The sequence below is a fragment of the Anabrus simplex genome, chromosome 2 (assembly GCF_040414725.1).
Source record: "Anabrus simplex isolate iqAnaSimp1 chromosome 2, ASM4041472v1, whole genome shotgun sequence".
NCBI lineage: Eukaryota > Metazoa > Arthropoda > Insecta > Orthoptera > Tettigoniidae > Anabrus > Anabrus simplex.
In genome coordinates this window covers 465,276,440-465,291,395 of record NC_090266.1, presented here as the reverse complement: position 1 = coordinate 465,291,395, position 14,956 = coordinate 465,276,440, and positions in this window count along the sequence as shown.

The following is a 14,956-nucleotide window of genomic DNA, read 5'->3' as shown; positions in this document are numbered from 1 at the left end:
CAACTAATTCTTCAATTAATTCACCCCCATTAAGTGGATTTCCCAAAGACAAAATATTACGTGTTTCTTTACTTTGAATGAAAAATTCAAATACAAATTTGCATGTCTGTAACATCTTCGGTTTTAGAGATATAAACATCCTCATGAAAATAATTCAACTACTTTTTCACTCCACCCCCGCCCGTTAAGTTGGTTTTCCCCCACCCAAATAGCGTGTTTATTTTTAAAGGAGATTCCAAATACCAATTTTCACGTCTGTAACCTTCAGTTTAGAGATATAAATTTCAGAAAAAGAATTCAATTTTTTTACTTCCTTTCACACTTCCCACTCAAGTGAATTTTCCAAAACCAAACAGTACCCATTTCTTTAAAAGATCTCCAAAATACCAATTATCACGACTGTAACATCTTCCGTTTTTGAGATATATGTATCCTTGTAAAAGGAATTCATCTCCGCCCCCCCCCCCCCACTACCAAGTTGATCGCCCACCAACTGCATGTTTCTTTATTTTTAAACGAGATTCCAAATACCAGTTTTCACGTTTGTAACATCTTTAGATTTTTTGGTATATATACACATACATTCACATACAATTCAACTCATTTTTCATTTCTCACACCCCTCCCCCCATTAAGGGTTTTTCCGAAAACCAAAGAATACGTGCTTCCTTATTTTTAAAGGAGATTCCAAATACTAATTTTCACGTTTGCAACATGTTAAGTTTTTTAGATATACTGTAGATACACTAATTTTATAAATTCACCCCCACTTTTTCAGTTCCCCTTAAGTGGATTTTCCGGAAAAAAAATTTGTTTCTTTACTTTTACAGAAAATTCGAAATACCAGTTTTCAAATCTGAGATAATTTGCAGATATAATATTTATTTAAATTCACCCCGTTTTTCATTCCTGTTCACCCCCAATTCATCGGATAATCCAAAAACACAAAAATACGTGTTTATTTTCAAAGGAGATTCCAAATTTCAATTTTCATGCTTGTAACATTTTAAGTTTTTTAAGACATAAGTCTCCTCATAAAATGGGTTCAACACCCTTTTCCCCTTTTTCACTCCCTCAATGGGATTTTCCGAAAACAAAAAAATGTTTATTTTTAAGAAGATTCCAAATACCAATTTTTATGTCTGTAAACTTGTAAGTTTTTGAGACATAGATATCGTCATTTTAAAAATTTACCCCCCTTTTCACCCCCTTAGTGAAGGAATATCTAAAAGTCCTCCCTTCACGAGCGCCTACATGTTAATATGAATGTATCTCCGAAGTTTCATTTCTTTATGTCCAGTAGTTTTGGCTCGGCGATGATGAATCAGTCAGTCAGTCAGTCAGTCCAAGTTTATTTTATATATAGTATTTTAAAGTTTAGAGCTGATTACTTTTGGTCTCTTTTTTTCTAATAATTCCTAACTGCTACAAGAGGACATTTTATTTATAATCACAGTATGTTTATATTAAACGACATGAATGTTTCACCTCACTGGAGACAACTCAATTGCAAAGGAGTGCGCCCAATGAAGCATCCTGATCACGTGGGATATGGAGGCGATTTCCTGTAATTTCCCTCTCGCAGGGGAAAGTAGCTGAGTATCAGATGCTCACTTATCGGCTCACTGAACGTTGGGAAATTCGAAGAAGATTCAGGGTCCTTTTGTGCAAGTTCTGACAATCTACATTTTAAAAATATAAACCTGGTACTACATATGGGACTTGCTCAAGTGCCTATAACCAGAACAGAAAAATCACTCATATAAGAAGTGTTTATGTAGTTCGTGTTTTCTCTGGTTAATTTCGGGAGCGAAAATTAGGACTGACTGGAAATGGCACGTAATAATGTTACACCTCCTCTTGTGTATTAAACAGTCGGTTATCCAACGCCATATAATCACCTTCTGCATACAAGGAATAAAGCTACAAACTCAAGGAAATAAACTAGGTTAGCCAACATGTTATATGAGGGAAATCATATTTATTGATATTTAAACCAAATCTGTTGTAAAAATTCATTTTACGTTTCACTTTCTACCTTTACGATCTTCGGAAAGGCCAGAGTACGAAAAAAATTTCCCTTAGGAATAATTATTTTACGTGCCGGTCGATTTATCGACACGTGGCTGGCTTTATTTAGGCACCTTCAAGTACCACCAGACTAAGCCGGGATCGAACCTGCCAACTAAGGCTCAAAGGGCCAGCGCTCAACTAACTGAGCCACTTCCCCCGGCAGTTTAAAAGAATAATAAGATTAATCAATCTGCAATCAATTCCATATCACTGAAAACGTAAAACGTAACTACATCCCATTAGTGACGGATAATGCACCTATGACAAAAACGATATAAGTGAACGGGAAAAAAAACCCTTTTGTGTCTCCGGATTGAGTGAAGCCTATCCTACTTCGAAAAGAAAATATAAGATGTCATTAAAACTCGGGGCCTAATGATTGCGAACTGTAACGTCACTGCATACTTCATTGTTGATCACCCTCTTTGACAACTAATATGGAGAGTGTGCCCAGCATGTACGATTTAACTTACCATTTTATATGAACGCCTATCATCCACTTACACGGATGTTAGCATATAAAGTAGCAATACAATAGGGAAATTTCGCTTGCTAAATGATGGAATACACATTTTAAGTAGAACTGGCAGGGAGTCTTGTACCACAGGCGGGACTGGTGGCTGAAACTCAATACCTCGTTCGTTTACAAAGGGGCTATTGTTAACAGAAGTGCTTTCCAAGCTCATGCACACTTGGTTCAGTCTTCACGCTTGCACAGGCAGACCGGACATGTACTCCGCTTCCTTCTCCCCAGCATCTAGATCCTTCCCTATTTATCATTTGGATATTAAACAAGTAATACATGAAGTGCTTTCTTCATTAAAATTATACTTACATTAGAATAGAAAAACTGACAGCAAGAGAAAGAAAGTAATTCCATATGGGAATGTAACACATTCGGTATCCGGACGTGACATTTCGTACCAGGGAGATTTCGTACCACCTAGGTCGTAGGTCGTTTTCCCATGATCCCCAAATATTTACACCAGGACAATCCGTACCACTAGATGCCAGATGATTAACATAAAACGTAAGACTGAAAATCCTTTCCGAGTCAGCCAAGTCTGTTTTTTAACACATTTTTGAAAATCGGATAGAGAACCCGGACGTTCCAATAGAAATACGGAACTGCCACCAAATGCGTCATAGGAGAACAAATTCTATCGAGAAGAGGGACAAACGTTTGACCACGCTCTCAGGAAGACCAAACGCGAGAAGAAGAGACATTGTGATGTGCTTGAAAGGAGAGGGAGATAAGCCAGCTGCGCCTTAATGAAGTACGAAATGAACACTGGAAGTTCAAAGAGAAAGAAGAAATACGTCAAGTATAACGAACGGCTTGACAGAATAATGAAGCGGTATGAAGTAAACGGACACCTGAGATTCTGCTTGGGGGCTCTCTCGTATTGGCAGAACTTGGAATGACACATCCCCATCCCATGAAGAACTTGCTCTTCGTTTGGATAAAAAAAAACACCAAAACAGTTTTAAAAACACCAACATCAGTAAAAAAACAAAATTGTAAATGCGAAAAAACGACGAAATCTTAAGCACAGCTGATTTAAAACGCACCAAAATGATTATAAACAATTTATATAAATTTTGCCAGTCCAAAGTCTAGATAAAGTGTGACGAGAATCAGATTATTATTATTATTATTATTATTATTATTATTATTATTATTATTATTATTATTATTATTATTATTATTGTACCGGGTTGGCAATATTGACATACACCTCCACGCCGCTAGTTCAAATATTGCGCCAGTGGAAACTCCTCTACAGGAGAAAGCCTGAACTTTAACAAACTGTATTAACTCAACGGTTTCTCGGAAGATGTCACTACTGTAAAGTTGGTAATTTTGAAGTGTTCTGAACTGTGTCTATTTCGATTTGTGTTTGTTTGCTCCGTATCAAGAGGTTGGGACATTCTCTAACAGATGTCTATACCAAAAACTATGATAACGCACTCTGGTGTAAAGGAATGTACTTTTTTGAAGAAACCCTGTATCCATAAGTTTGTTCTTTGTTAAATTTCTTTCTTTCATTTTTTGGGTTGGCAATATTGACATCTGTTTCCGCCAGTCCCGAATTTTCTAATTTAATTTTCCTCCAATCCTAGGTTTCTTGTTCATGTTGTGTGTAACTTTTGATGTTAGCCAATAAAGGGAAGGGGTGTGGCGCTTTTATTTCATGAAAGGTTTCGAAGCTTCCTTGTGGGTATAAAACTGCTGAGGTTCATGGCTCGTCGCCACTCCATCGACATCTTGCTTAGTGTGTGAATATGTAGCAGGGGGCGGGAAGCGCCTCTTTTTCGGGCAGCAGTTCATCAACAAGGTAATGGCCGTTTAATAACTTTATTTCTTGCTAGCTCAGCAGTTTAACCCACGGGGCAGGTTCGAAACTTTTATCATGTAACCTACCTTTAAAATGTAAAAGACATTTGGTAAAAATTCCGTCTCTTTAACTACAAATTGGGATAGAGTGCCTAAACCTCTCGAGCTCCCACTCATATTGTTTTGAGGTGACTACATTTTCATAACCGATTTTCTTCTTTTCTGAATGTAAAAGTTTTCTTATACGAGTCACCTCCTTAGTATGGGATTAGCCCTTGTGTAAACGGCCTAGTGCCAAGTAGGTTTTAAAAGTGTATTAGGAGTGCAAGCTACGCCTCCAGTCAATTTGGTATTTTGGGCCATGTAATTAACCTGTTCCTTTTCTGAGTAGGCCCAGTAGGTTGGGTACATGATACCCCTGTGTAAATTTGTAAGTTGTGCCTGCAGGCAAGTGATTGTAAAAGTCGAGGATGCCTTAAATAGGCGTGAGTAACTGAGAGCCGATTCGCTCGTTTCGAATTAGGTTTTGAGTGCATCTAGAAGGCCGGAATGTGTTAGGTGAGAGCAAGGGCTCTTTGATTTCAGGGGAATTCTGCCCCAGGTAGTCTGGTTGCATATTGGTAAAGTGGAGCTTGGTGCTCATTAATTATTCACCCGGGGCTTGAACCCTAGCAAATGTAATTTCTTAACTTGTTTTCCTGCTACTTGGTACCTGTTACTCTGTTGTTGTTATTTGTTGATTTTGAAAAGAAAATATAACCTTTGTTAAAGTTTTAAATTAACTTTAATTTGGTAGTTGAGACCTATTCCAGCCCGCACCTTCTTTCACCTCTAACTACCACGGATATCTCCGTAACAATTATTATTATTATTATTATTATTATTATTATTATTATGTTGCTAGCTGTTTAAATTTCAGAGTGGTACGAACTGTCCTTTCCTAAATATTCTGAAGTCATTAGCTGACACTTGGCAGGTAGCCAGACGGTCATGTGATACTTAATATCGGGTGATACGAATTGTAGCAGGTAGGAATTCTCCGATATTGAGCACATTCTGCTATCCAATTACCCCCTATCGTGTCGGGTGTGTGGCATAAACTTGTGTTTAACGATATGGACGAGTTTCTTACAGAGAGAAGAATTAATTCATTCACTCGTACAGGAAACGATTCGCTATTTTTTTTCCTTTTATACAACCAGCTCCCCCCTGAATAATGTAATTGAAGTATAGGTAGGTATTCGAAACATCCACAGGTTCAAAGTGTTGCTATACGGCTATGAACACTTCGACCTGTCGGGCTGAGTACCTCAGACGGTAGGACGCTGCCCTTCTGATTCCCAAGGTTGCAGGTTCGATATTGGCTCAGTCCGGTGGTGCTCAAATACGCCAGCCTTGCGTCGGCAGATTTATCAGCACGTAAAAGAACACTTGCGGGACAACATTCCACGTCTCCGAAAACCGTAAATATAGCTAATGTGACGTAAAACAAATAACATTGTTATAATAATAACACTTCCATATATCTACGGTAAGAATGTAGTTACAAAATGTAGTTATAATATCCCGATAAAACTGTCAAATAAATTAAGAACAAACTTTCCATTTAGCAAGACAGTACTTAGAGACCAATTTTGCGTTCAAATAGGGCCTATAGTAATTTAACACCTCTATGCAAGTGGTAGAATGGTGATTATTTAAAAACCATGTTTATTATCTCCATAACTCAAGATTCAATTAACATTACATAACCGAGAAAAGAAACTTTAGTAACACAAGTTAAGAAACAGACTTTTCACGTCGCGAATGCAATACACCTGACAATTGACCACAATGTCCTAAACCTATGAAAAGAAAACTTTGAACTATTTTAGTTTCGCTGCAATAACAAGACAAATGGTACTTTCGTACTGTTTCAGTATGCAAGAATGTTTTAATAGACATCGATAAAGGAGAAATTACCTGAAAACTATTTTTTTTGCTAGGGGCTTTACGTCGCACCGACACAGAGCTATACGTCGCACCGACACAGAGCTTTACGTCGCACCGACACAGATAGGTCTTAAGGCGACGATGGGATAGGAAAGGCCTAGGAGTTGGAAGGAAGCGGTCGTGGCCTTAATTAAGGTACAGCCCCAGCATTTGCCTGGTGTGAAAATGGGAAACCACGGAAAACCATTTTCAGGGCTGCCGATAGTGGGATTCGAACCTACTATCTCCCGGATGCAAGCTCACAGTCGCGCGCCTCTACACGCACGTGAAAACTAATGACCAAATTTCAAAAGATAGGGCTTCTTAGATAATTTCTTTCTGAAAAAGGAACGACTGTCTTTGCTTAGCAGTACAAAGTTCTGAAGCTTCGCATAGTTAACACATACGGCGAAATGAAATAAAATTTGAATTTTAAACACCAGAGAAACCAATACAGTACCGAAATAAATTCAGAAACAGCCCCATAAATCATCTATGAACTTAGTCCCTAGCAACACAAAGCTTCTCGGAAAGTTGGAAGGATTCTTTTTCGTTACCATTTCACTTCACTGTCGTAGTACGGAATGGGCCAGTTCAATTGAAATTCTTCTAGCAGTTTTTTTAAGAACTAGGAAACTAAACATCTCTGTCTGAATCTGCTACATTATTGATTAACGTATAGTTTCAACAAGACGCGAAATATGAATATGGCAGCACCCATAATATATATAAATCAAGAACCGAGACTAAGATTGCAAGTTTATTTCTTTCACTGAACATTAAAGTACTCATTTTTGTAACCTCGTTCATTCTTATCCTGTTGACAGAATTAAATAGTGAAAACAGTCTAATTTCATGTAAAAAGGCCGATATCTAAATGAAAATTGCTAGTTTCAAGGTACAGTTACATCGAAAGTGTGGGATACTCATTACGAAATCAATCGGTGGCAAAGGATTCATGTCGTGAAACTTACCAGTTTCATGCTAATAATAGAGGTATGTGCGACTCGCCCTTTTTCCACTAGACCTTCCATAGGTATTTCTGTTGTCAAAAGGAAATAAATGATAAGTTATTAACAGCAACCTGTATATACCGTACCCGTATCTCATTACTTCGAAGAGCAATTTATTTATTTATTTATCTACCTTCCTTTCTTCTTCCTTCTTCTTCGCCTGCCTTTCCAGAATACCTATGACTGTTGTTTCTTCGTTCGACGGTAAATCGGATGCCTAGTACGTATTATGTTTGTGAAGATGAAATATCCTTCTCTGCCATATAATGAGATCTCCACAACGAGAAAATTCGTCTTTTATGCCACAGTTCTTTCGACTGTTGTCAGATTACTTTACAAGCGATAATAATATTGGTTTTATATCAACTAACTACTTCCACGGTTTCTAGAGGCACTGCGATGCAAGAAATTTTGTCAGAAAGGTTTTATTTAAGTCTACGGACACAAGGCTCGCTCATTCAAATACTAGTGGACTGAACGGAGACAGAACTAGTCATCTTGCTCAGCGCTCTACCATCTGTGTCATTCAGTCCGGCTAGTTCAGACATACTTCTTTCACCGAGACGAATATCATTCAGGCAGATAAAAGCAACACGAAGTTATCAGATGAAAGTGGTCGCTGATATACTAAAAGGACATAAAGAACGCGTTGTGAAGTATGTTTCCACAGTTCCAAACGTTAAAACCTAGCACGATGAGAATGTCAACAAGGAATGATTCAAAATTACTAGATTTTTCCAAGTGATACAGTCGGCCTGTACAATTAAGTGACTGCAACGTTTCAACGACAAACAATACTAACTACACGTCATTAACTTGTTAGAGCAACCATCATCGTACTAATTGCGTCGTCCCATTGACTGCCCTTCTTCTAAACACTGTGGAATAAGGGAATTCTTACAGGTTGGCGAGAATAATATATTACGTTCCAGAAAAGAATAAGTTGCTTACATACAACACGCACTACCTCTTCTGTTACCTCTGCAGCCTGCCAAACTAACAGATTGCAAGTACGTTTATACACAGTTCAAAACAATTAGGGAAACATGTTTTGTAACGTCTGGTATGTGAACGTTAATTTGGTAGATGGGGTTCCATACCTTGAGACCTTAGCTTCGCAGGGTATGTCAAATCATCGAAGTTATACTCCATCTGTAGGCGTAGCCATGCATTAAACTGTCAGGTGACCCCTCAAAACAAAGTGAATACCGGTGCGTCCGCGTGTCGTGAGGTACACAGACTACTGCGGCCATTTGAGCACGTTGTACGTAAGTCAGCACGTCCCATGAGACATATCAAAGAGGTCCAAGTCGCAAGGCCCGTCATTTTGATACAGGAAGGATGGACTTTTCGTCGTGTTGCTGTGGATCTCAGTGTCTCTCCGTCAGATATTCAACGCTTATGGAATCGCTCCAATGAGACAGGCCAGTTCACAACGAGGGTTGGAAAAGGTCGTGGACGCATGACAACCCGACAGGATGACCTATATCTGACCATCTGTGCGTTGCGGCGTCATTCAGCAACTGACAGAACTGCAACAAGATATCAGGAGGGTCACTGGAGTCACGGTGTCTGACAAAACAGTTAAAAGGAACAGGTTAAGAGAAGTGTCCTTACCACCCAGACGCCCTGTTCGAGTGCCCCGTTTAACGCCGCAACATCGCGCAGCTCCCTCTGTCGCCCGTACCCAAGTCAACTGGCAACTTCACCAATGGAGACCTGTGTTGTTCAGAGACAAATCCAGATTTCCCCTGACTCAGCGTGATCGACATCGATGTGTATGAAGACGCCGTGCTGAGCAGAACATGTCATATGTTGTCCAGGAAGGCGACCGATTCGGAGAAGGTTCTCTGATGGTGTGGGGTGGCACAAGTATTGGTGACCGTGCGGATCTTGTCGTCGTCCGTAGTAATCTTACCGCTGCGGGGTACATCGAGCAGATACTCCTACAGCATGTGTTTGTTGTTGTATACGGTGTTGGCCCTGAATTCGTACTCATGCACGACAATGCCAGGGCTCATGTAGCGCGCATTACCAGAGCTGTCTTGCGAGAACTGGATATTCAAGAGATGGAATGGCCAGCAGTGAGTCCCGACCTTAATCCCATCGAGCATGTATGGGATAGCCTTGACAGAAGTGTTCGTGGGCGTGCTGTTCCACCACAGACTCTCCAAGACGTCAAGCAGGCTCTCGTTGAAGAATGGGACCTGATACCGCAACGTGACCTCCGTCGACTTATACGGAGCATGCCACGTAGGTGCCAAGCTGTGAAATGCTCGTGGAGGACATATACCATACTGAAGCTCTCCAACTGTGATAAAAATCCACCCTGGAGGACTGTTATCACTTTGTTTTCGTCCCTATATGAACCTTTCCGTTTGTGTTCTGAAAATGAACGCGAATCCATCGATGTTCTTTCGTATACTACAACGGTAAAGAATAAAGGTTTTGTTGGCAATATACCTGAGTGTGAGGTATTGTTTCGTGGAGCAAGGCATACGTTCAAAAACATGTTCCCCTAAGTTTACGAACTGTGTAATTACGTCACATCACATTCAAGAACAACGGGTTTACTAGGCAGTTCATCGGATTGTCAGCCTACCAAGCCTACGCACTCGTGCTAAGAAAACCTAGTTACTTACACTGAAATGAGGCATAGGCATCCACACCTTCATGTGCGAAAGACTGACTCAATATAAGAGCAATTCCATTTGTGGTGTGACAACGTTCCACTGTGTTACACTTGCACCCAGTTGCGTAATATAGCTCACTATTTTTTGCTATTGGCTTTACGTCGCACCGACACAGATAGGTCTTATGGCGACGATGGGATAAGAAAGGCTTATGAGTTGGAAGGAAGAGGCCGTGGCCGAAATTAAGGTACAGGCCCAGCATTTTCCTAGTGTGAAAATGGGAAACCACGGAAAACCATCTTCAGTGCTGCTGACAGTGGGATTCGAACCCACTATCTCCCGGATGCAAGCTCACAGCCACGCGCCTCTAACCGCATGGCCAACTCGCCCGGTACTCTCACCATTTCAAAACATTAATTGGATTGGAACTTCTACAAAGTACCTCTGTCACTAAAGGTACGTTTTACAGAAGGGCATCGGTTTGATCATATTAATACTGAAATTCCAGTAGAATAAACAAATGTCCAATACACAAACTACGCTGTGTATCAATAAAAATAGTACTCTTTCTTACATACAATAATCAATTCATGGACAGCAACATATAGAAAAATATGCGTTATTTATAACCAATAGACTACTATGACTCAGTTGTTCCTGTTTCAGATTAGATATCGTCTTAATGGACGGGGAAGTTAGTGCTCCGGGATCTTTCTTACACTTGAAGACACACTGGACCTCTTCACAGTAGCCACGTGTACAAATTCAAAACAAGATCGCTACATTATTAAGACATCAGATGAAATTAACTGTTTTGTTGTCCGGTCCATGGCTAAATGGTTAGCGTGTTGGCCTTTGGTCACAGGGATCCCGGGTTTGATTCCCGGCAGGGTCGGGAATTTTAACCTTAATTGGTTAATTTCGCCGGCACGGGGGCTGGGTGTATGTGTCGTCTTCATCATAATTTCATCCTCATCACGACGCGCAGGTCGCCTACGGGAGTCAATTCAAAAGACCTGCACCTGGCGAGCCGAACTTGTCCTCGGACACTCCAGGCACTAAACGCCATACGACATTTCTACTGTTTTATTGAAAGCAGAGATATGCTATTAGATGCGCAATGAAGCATTTACTGTTGAAAAATGCACCGAGATGAAGAAAAAATAATTAAAATTATATCATGTAAACCCTAGTAATATTTTTCAATTCAATTCACGTATACTGGTGACATATTTGGATTATATTGAATATGATATAACATTTTACTAAGAACGAATCGGGTACGAACAGATCTGGTGATGTTTGTTTAAAAGGGGCCTAACAACTAGGTCACTGGCCCAGGAACAGATCTATGCAACAGAAAGTAGTCATTTTCAGATTGTTACCAAAGGGGAGGTGAGGAGAAGGATCAGCCACAAAATAAATGCAATGCATTCAGACACGTAATAGTAACGTGCATAAAGGAAGAACAATTCTGCTGTCCAGTAAAGTAGTTTCGCGTGTAATCACAGGATCAGTACCTTCCCAGCAGAACAAAATGGGATACGAAAAAGCGCTTACGAGAACGCTCAATGAGAAGCATGGTCCTGAAAGATTTGACTAAGTTGAGCTGGAAATGTTGAAATCCAGGAGGTTTGCAAAAGAACACAGCAAAAAATCCTACAAAACGACTGGAAGTACATTAAATACATTTTTAAAAAGCATGCAAATAACTAAGTCAGAGATGTGAGCTATAAAATATATTGATACGCGATCAAGCGTCCGTCAGCCTTGTCGCAGCCCCTTCGGTATTACCTGAAAGGGGATTACTAAGCCCGCTGTCACACAGGGCATCGAACGATCAAGAGCGACCAACTGGCATGGAGTACTAACGACTAAATTCATTTACCTTGTCACACTGCTCATCGATCGAGAGGGATCGACTGCACGGAAACAGCTGATACTCCCGCCCAGTACCGTACAGGCTACAGATGTATTCATATTCACGAGAGAAAAAGAATGTGTTGTGAAAGCGATAATTCGGGTGGAAATATGATTCTAACCTATGAATATATTAGGAGAAAGGAAAGAACCAGACGATCGCAGTGGACAAGGTAAAGAGCCATGGAGAATTCCACCAAAGTGTGCCTTCGTTGCGGAATGACGAAGAAAAATTCAGGAACTGGTACCGAATGCCCATCAATAATTACGGTATAAGGAATTAGAGGAAAAAATGAAGTCAATAATAAACATCAGGCAAACAAATTACAGGAAAAGTATAAGTTCTGAGGAAAGGCTGACACTATCGTTAAATTCAATATTCACAACGATTTTTTTAGGTTTAAAGTCAAAAGTGATGTTCACCTTCGAAACAACTACTGTATGTCCGTGGCAAAATATATCAAATAAAAGATTAGTGGCATTCTGCAGGATTCTAATAAAGTATTGATAAAAAGGACTGAAAACTGTTATGTACATCAATTTGAATTCATAATTTGAAGGTGCTACCATCAACAGTGGAAATATATTTATTTAGGCCTACAGGTTTCTGGACATCGGTGACTCATACAGATTTAGGATTGCTCACAATACATCAGTGGATTTGTTCCTATTATATATGATGCCATTCATAGAGCACTACAGCCAGAATTCTTGACAGGGTGAAAATTCCAACAAAAGCCTCACAAAAGTGGCTCATTGTAGGGCCTATTTCAAATATTAAGACTAATATCATTTATGCTTATTTGTTTTAATGATGCTGGATCCTGGGGCATAATTACTGTCTTTTCAAATGATATTTTGAGGTGTTTATTAGATGGAGGTTAACAGCTTTTTTTTTTTTTTTTTTCATACCACTTGGTGAGATCCCACCTACCAAAATAATAGACATATCAAGAAATGCTCCCAGTCAAAATTTACATTACCTAATGTAGAAATAGTGTGTCAAGTTTCATTGCAATCCTGTAAATAATTTTGAAAGAAAGAAAAATGCACATATGCTCTGAATATTGTGAAAATGATAAAAGCAATGGAGTTCCTTACACTGTTTCTCTCCCTCATGATCCTCTGCAAATCTCTTGTCACCTCTCCTCTTCTTTGTTATTGTGCCATGTTCAGAATAGTATCATATTGCTTTCATGACAAGCATGTTGCTGAATTTCTGTAGGTCTACTGTGTTTTGTGCAAAGAATCCAGGTCCATATCCAAACTTTGCAAGAATGACAATCCTGTCTTAATTTATATCATTGAAGACTACAGCAGCTTCGAAAGCAGCTAATTTTACCAAATGGCTGTGAAGAAAGGTTGTCTATGGACATCTCTTCCAAAGTAAATTCTCATTAGGATTCTGTGTATTCACATATGTGTACATTTCTTGAGGAGTTCAGGTGAGGCTAGTGCTCTGTACACTAGCTTAATAACTATAGGAAAAGCTTCTGGAATATTGTTCTAATGAGTACGTTGGCAGTGTAATAGACTGATACTTGTCAAAACTACATGTAAATTACACACAAGGTCTTGTTTATTACCCTCATCACTAAGCATAAAGTACTGTCTCCCCAAACTTTGCACTGGCAAGCTGATCTAATTGCTCACTTGGCAATAATAAGCCAATTAATATAAATCCTGCACTTCCATCCAAGTTACTGGTAAACTCCTTGGTACAGAGTAACAACTTTTTCCACAAAGGTCTGGTAGGACTCTCTTTCTTACCTCAATGTTGATTTTGCCTTTCTGTGTATTGTTCATATGTAACTTCTTTACTGATATGAACATGACCAAGCCTATCTATCCATCCTGAAATACTTTCCTTATGAATCAGTTCAAGGAAAATGAAAACTTTGCCTTCAATTTCACCAAAAATGAGAACCAACCACTGCAAAAAATAATAGGTGCTAATAACAAGCACCTTGCCTTCTATTTTTAGAAGTGAAGAGTATGCCTTTCTAACAACTAAATAGACTACTATTGCCGTCTACAGTAAAATGTTATTTAGGCCTCAGGTGGTAAATGATTTAATTTTGCTATATCTTACATTGCCTGTCAAAACTGTTTGTAAATACCAATTATATAAATGAATGTTTGACAGAGTAGGGTGTATGGGCCTTGTAAGATCTTGGATTGACTTACAGGGTAATTAATCTACTCAACCTTTTATTACAAGCATGTAACTGTCATATGAATATATTTTTTATAAATAATGTACATATTCTGCCATCATATCCCCTTAATATCACATCACACAAAATACAGTTTTTTATGTTGTAGATTAAAATCTACAAAACTTTGGTGGAAACATCTGTCAAAATAGTTACAAATGAATTTTTCATCTTTGTTTTTCATTGTTTATATGGATCTACAGCACAAGAAATAAAATAATCAGTCTACCTTGATGCCCTCTGTAGGCCTATATGTTATTAATAAATTATAAGTACAGTAACAGACATGAAAGTAGTGATCGCTGGTGCAGACAGGTACAATGGCAGGAGAGTACTTGGAATGAGGAGATAAAGGCTACCTAAGTTACAAAGTTATAAGGTGGCAGGGAGGGATTCTGTCAGGTATAACTGTAGTAAGAATTTTGTCCTATGCAAACAACTTGGTCTATTGAAACTGTGCAATCTAATATTAATGGATCTACAGTACAAGAAATAAAATAATCAGTCTACCTTGATGCCCTCTGTAGGCCTATATGTTATTAATAAATTATAAGTACGGTAACAGACATGAAAGTAGTGATTGCTGGTGCAGACAGGTACAATGGCAGGAGAGTACTTGGAATGAGGAGATAAAATAGAACTGAATGTCAGGTTGAGAATACAAAACTGGAACAGGTAGATAATTTCAAATAGGTATTTAGGATGTGTATTCTCGCAGGATGGCAGTATAGCAAGCAACATTGGACACAGATGCAGTAAACCCAATGCAATGAGCTTGCAGTTGTGATCAAC